Source organism: Micromys minutus (assembly GCF_963924665.1).
Source record: "Micromys minutus genome assembly, chromosome: 6".
NCBI lineage: Eukaryota > Metazoa > Chordata > Mammalia > Rodentia > Muridae > Micromys > Micromys minutus.
In genome coordinates, this window is record NC_137975.1 from 80,622,274 (window position 1) to 80,628,273 (window position 6,000).

Below are 6,000 nucleotides of genomic sequence, written 5' to 3' on the forward strand. Positions count from 1 at the left end.
AAAGAAGGAATGAAGGAAAGAAGGAAGGAAGGAAAAAGAGAAAGAAAGAAATGAAGGAAAGAAGGAAGCCATTAAAACTTCCAGAGGAACCTTCTTACAGAGCAAGGGAGAGCCTTCAACACTATACAATTCTGAGTACTAGGATCCGCCCTAAGCAGTCAATTTTCTCTTCAATTAAAAATCTAGATCCCTTAGTTCCAAGAGAACCAAGTACTCTAAAAAAAATTCAAATTCAAAATGAATAATAACCCCAGTTGTAATTGCCACCAACAGTATTGAGTTTAAGAATATTCAGGAAACTTTTTGGATGACCAAGTCTTATTGGGGGGAAGCGGCTGTCAAACGAGTTGGTTCCAAATGCCATGCTTGACCGAAGGCTCTCACGTAACCAGAGATCACTTATCCATGGTGGCTCAGAAGCAGCCCAAATTATGACCATGCTCATAGACCTTCCCTGCCTTTTTGGACTCCTCAGAGCTTTATAGTCTCTGAATACACACACACACACACACACACACACACACACACACACACACACACAGGCACACACAGGCACACATAGGCACACACACACAAAGAGAAACTAAGGCTCAAAGATGCTGAGTACCACAGCTGTTGTCATGCAGCTGGCTGGAGGTAGCACATGGAGAACTAACTGAAAGCTTGCTTTAATTCCTACACCAAAGCAAATTTCACTTTATCATCCACATTGAAATCAAAAAAGCCTGTGTGTGTATTCACAGCTTCAAAATTCCCAGTGTCTCTACAGTTATGTGAAGTTTGCCCATTTGTACCAATAGCATGATTCCTCTAATCAACATGAGCATACTGTAAAGTGATTATAGTCAATAGTGCCTACCATTCCAGTTCTACGGGTGGTCAAGGGGGTGCACCCTACAGAGTTATCATTCAATACTTCTCCTACCACTCAGTAATCAAAGTTATTTCCCACTTCAATCAATCTCAAAATGGCCTACTTTAACATAAACCTAAAAGTCATCTACGAGATAAACACTAAAAGTGTAACGCGTATTATGCAGTAAGCACTACTAGGTTGGGCCTGATAAAGGTAAACACAGAAAAGCCAGGCATCGATAAGTGGTGTGTGTCTTAGCACTGAGGAAACTCTGGTATAAGGATCACTTCAGCCAAGGAGTTCAAGATCAACCTGAGCACAGAGTGAGGCCATCTCAAAGAAAGGAAGAAAGAAAAGTAAACCAGAAAGTGTGAAGTTTTCTCCGGGGTTCCTGCTGTTCCTATACATTTAGAAATTCTATTCAATACCAAGTCTTTTATCAGAATTCAGATTAATTAAACTGTGGGTGCCAATCCTGTAGGTTATACAGGGTCATGTAACTGAATGTAGAAGTAGAGAATAAAAAAGTAAAATTAAAGTCTTCTGAACACATGAGATCAAAAATGAAATTAAAAAAATCAAACCCATGGTGAATCAAAAGTGTTACTAGCAGTACTCAATCCAACATCACAGCATTGGCTCTAAACTTCCTCTCTGCAGGTTACCATGTCATGAATTGCCCAAGAGTATTAAACCCAAACACCACACTTCAGAGTCAAATTAATATGTTACAAATAGCCATTGTTTTCACTGTATGTTACTATTTGAATAGGAAATATCTCCTATAAACTCAAACCCTCCTAACCCTGTTTTAGGCAGTTTTGAAAGCTTTCTGATGAAGAGCCCTGTGGTCAAAGTGAGTCACTAGGGGGCGGGGACTTGAGGTTCTTGAGCCCAGCCCCATGTCCTGACTTCTACCTGCTTGCGGTCCCTGAGGTGTCTGTCACAGAGCACAGTCCTGCCACCTTGGAGCAGCCTAACCAGAGTGGGCTAAATAACTCCAATCTATAAAGCAGAGTAAGCCGGTCTTCCCTTAACTTGCTTGGCAGGTACTTGGTTACAGCAATGAAAAACTAACACTCTATTTATACAAAGTATCTGTTCTTAAAGAGGAAAATGGTTTGATCACAGAAAGCAAAAGACTATAAACATTTCCCTAAACATTTCCCTACACGGTATGCAATCATCAAATGAATGGGTCTTTGAATCAGAATTTGTGTCAGAATTTTAATTTGAAGAACTGCTTGCTGTTTGAGTTGCTGCTGATGTGAAGTTCTAAAAGATCACCAATGAATTTTGCAACAATTTCCAAAATGTTCCTAACTGTACTTCTACCATTTTTATTATGTATTTATATAGAGCAATGTTCTTAGTACTGATGATTAGAAAATTAAAATATTCAATCAGCTCTGAAAAGCATTGAAGATGCTCAGTGTCCTGTAATTCCAAATATTAAACCAAGACTTTACTCTTTATGTAAAAAGAATTGAGTTTTCCAACTCTACACTTTCATCTTTAATAAATGGTAAGTTTACATGTCTACAAAAATTGTTTTAAAATAAAAATGCTTTGTGACTTTCGGTTAGTGGATGAATATATTGTCTACCTAGTTTATGAACTTACATAAAGTCATGGAAATTCTTTACGTTTTAAGTGACAAAAGTTGATGAAGCCCTGTGCTAGAATACAGCCTTTACAAATGTTTTGAATGTAATCTTCAAGGTATCACCATTGGAAGGTAATAGTTCAAAATGTCTGGTACAATAAATTAAATAATTGACAAGGGGGAGGGAAAAGATAATTTTTTAATGATTTCAAAAATTGTTTTCAACAAACGGAGGAAACAATCTGTTCCCCTGCTTAGAAATACTAAGTGTCTACTGAGTCAAACAAAAGAAAACATGTAAGAGGCAAGCACACACACACATTAGCGTCTTTCTATCACCTTTCGAATCACAAGTTCTTCACACTTAGATCATTCTTGTTTTGACTTTCAGTTCCTTGCCAGTGACGGAATCTTGTTACCAAGCCTAGGCCATCACATGCTAAGCTTTATAAACAACGTCTTACTATGCATTAATGGAGAGATAACCAGCTGCCATTAGTATTTTTAGTACAACGCATCCAAAAGGCCTAAGAGAGGTGTGGCTGAACTCGCACCAGAGCACTAAAGAAACCACTCAAGCTTCCCATCAGCTTTAGTTCGGGGGGCTTAAGCGTTTTAAAAACCGACCCTCCATACCCCGCACTCCTCCGGGGTCCAGCCAGGCGGCCAGCGCAGAAGCGGGAGGGGAGGCTCGGCCCGCGGCTCCCACACGCAGCCCCGCGCCCCGGGTCCCTCACCGCGCCTTCCCAGGTCTCCCAGCCCCGACGGCCCCGTGCCGTGAGGTTCCACTCCGGGCCCAGAACACGACACTTACCTGCAGCTTGCAGGGGGCGTCAGGTCCCGGTCCATCCGCTCCGGGCCGCAGCAGTCAGCGGTAGGGCCGCACTTCCGCACGCCGCGAGCGCCGAGCACGTCGATCCGCCGCCTAGCCGAGCGCCGAATCCTGGATGAGTGGGTTAGGAGAAGAAAGAGGACCAGACTATAGAGAAGGGAAGTTAGATTCAGGGGACCGACAGGAAGAAAATGAAGACAAAGAGAGGAAAGAAAAGGGGGGTTGGGGGAAGAAGAGGGGAAAGAATGCAAAGAAGGAGAGGAAGTGGTGAGAAAGGGAGAATAGAAGGATGGAAGCAGAAAGGAAGAGAGGGAGAAAGTGGAAGGGAAGAATTAAAGAGAAGAAAAAGAGGGGATGGGTAAAGCGGGTACAGTGAGTTAGGATCACAGTAGATGTTGCTCGTGAGTCCACAGCGGGTCAAGGGTCAGCACCAGGGGCGAGGCAAACCTCAGTCAAAGGACTGCATCTAGCCAGAAGTGCCCCACCTTATTAAGGGATCTCACTGGTCAGAGCTTTGGGAGTCCCAAGGGTCTGAGAGGCAAACTCACAAGACCCCCAAATTATAGAAATGGCTTCCATCTACAGTCCCGAAGCCTTAAGCTTTGAGTGTACCCTCCTGTGGGCTGGGCTCTGGAGATGGCCGGCTGAACGGAAGCACGCATTCCCTTGTGGCTTCTTCCGTCAGATCTTCAGCAGAGGACAATGGCAAAAGCATGGAGCACATAGAGTCTACTTGTGATTGTGTTGCCATGACTGTGGAGAGAAATAGCTACGGGGTGCCTATTATCTAAGACCAATAACAGCCTAGCCTTTCTAATGTTGAGGCCCTTTAATGCAGTTCCCCATATTGTGATGACACTCCCCAACCATGAAATTATTTGTTTTTACCTCATAACTGTACTTTTACTACAGCTATGAATGTAAATATCATTCCCCCAGAGACGTTGAACCACTGGCCTAAACTATCTTTTCTTTTCTCGGGTATCTCTACGTGCTGCATTATGCATTCGTTCGATGCATACATTGAAGAGAGTGTTATACAGATATTATGAATCAAGGAATACCATATGCCTTCATTCTCTGTTTGTGAGAAGATATGTCAAAGTGTTTCCAGGACCATCCATTTTGAAGAGCAAGGGAATGCTCTTTATATGTGAATAAGAGACTTGGCTTTGCAGCAGAGGTCCTAAGGAAACCCAGTAAAAAAAAATCTCTGGCAGTCACACAGTCTCTCAGAGTAAAACAAAACCCTCCGGGTCTCAGTGACATGCCATTTGTCAGGTAAGGCTACCCTGACATCAAAGCCAGAATGGTGGCTCTTGAAAACTCACAGACTTTTCCTGGATCAAAAAATAATAATAATAACAATAAATATGCTACACTAGCGAAACAGAAACACTCAGAAGAGGAAAGAGACTCTTTTGTTACTATAAAGAACACTGGAATAATTTTCTTTCTTTTTTCCCCCTCCTCAAGTTTCTGGTCCTAACCCTAAAGCCAACGAACAAACACTGGTACAGAAGTTGCCAGAAAATAAAATTGTTAAACCTAAAATTGCTATGGTAGCTGCTAAAGCAACATACAGATCATTGTATAGGTTTATGTCTTCAACACTTTCAGATTTCATTAGAACTAAAAAGAAGGATTTTGACTCGGTGTTCCCTGGTCTATCCAAACACTCTTCAAAAACAGTAGGAGATGCCGCGACCCTCCTTGGATAATTTGTGTGTTTTGCCTTATATCAATACCATAAGTACTCAGTACTTACTTCATGGCATGTTGATTCTAAAGCAGCCATATATAGTGTGCAACCTAACCCCCAACACAACTGCAAAGATGCCATCTCTCAAGGCTCCTTTTTAGCAAAAGCTAATGACTAGTCATTCTTGCTGGGGCATTCCTGCGTATTCATTCTCACAGTCTACACCACAGAGACCCACTGTGACAGTGGTTCCGTCCACCAGGCTGGCCATCCATAAGACGCATAGCCACAGCCTGTCAGCAGAGTACCTGTCTCTTCGTGTACTCCCTTGTCCTACTCCTGAACTTCCTGAGAGAAGGGATTTATTTGGTGTGCATCACAAAGTGGATGCTGAGATTCAAGTGTTCGCTATGGTAACACCAGAGCTGCAGAGAGAGACCTGTCTCTAGTTGTCTACTTCAAAATCTGCTAAACCACCAAGCAAAAAGAGGGGAGAAGCAATATTTGATGAACAAATTTTGGCAGTATAGTGACAGCTGACATGCTTTAAGCAAATACTACCAGGTTTGACATTCTTTGTGTTTAAAGCTTCAGAGAGGATTTGAAAGCCTGCAAGGTCATCACACAAACTAAGCTCTTACAGCAATTCCTTAGCCATGGTTCTGGTTTAGGAAACCCTTGGACTCATTCTTTTTACCTCCATTTTAACTATGTGCTCCTAGCAACTGCCTTGAGATGAACTCAGCAATCTTCAATTCTCATTGGCCTCAGGTCTCAGTGTGAAAAGTCTTCAATACAGTCATATGTCTCTGATCAACTTTACAGTGAAATTGAGCCCTGTGGACTTTTTATTTACTTGAAATTTGCATATTTCAGTTTGAAAATTGTAAATAAACTTGGCTCTAAAGAAGAGGCATGGTGTTACCGTTACCCCAACCATATGGCTATTACTGCCATCCAGTGCAATGGTGCAGATGTGCCGAACACCTGTGTTTATATCTGGG

At 42.3% G+C, this 6,000-nt stretch overlaps 1 protein-coding gene across 1 annotated transcript in view; it reads right to left on the reverse strand.

Annotated features, from left to right (window-relative positions):
* The window catches only part of EXOC2 (exocyst complex component 2), a 145,547-nt gene extending 142,205 nt beyond the window's left edge, over positions 1–3,342 (reverse strand). Inside the window, exon 1 of the mRNA XM_080917705.1 lies at positions 3,277–3,342. The gene's annotated coding sequence lies outside the window, so the exon portion shown is untranslated. The remainder of the gene's footprint in view (positions 1–3,276) is intronic.
* Between the last annotated feature and the right edge of the window lie 2,658 nt (positions 3,343–6,000).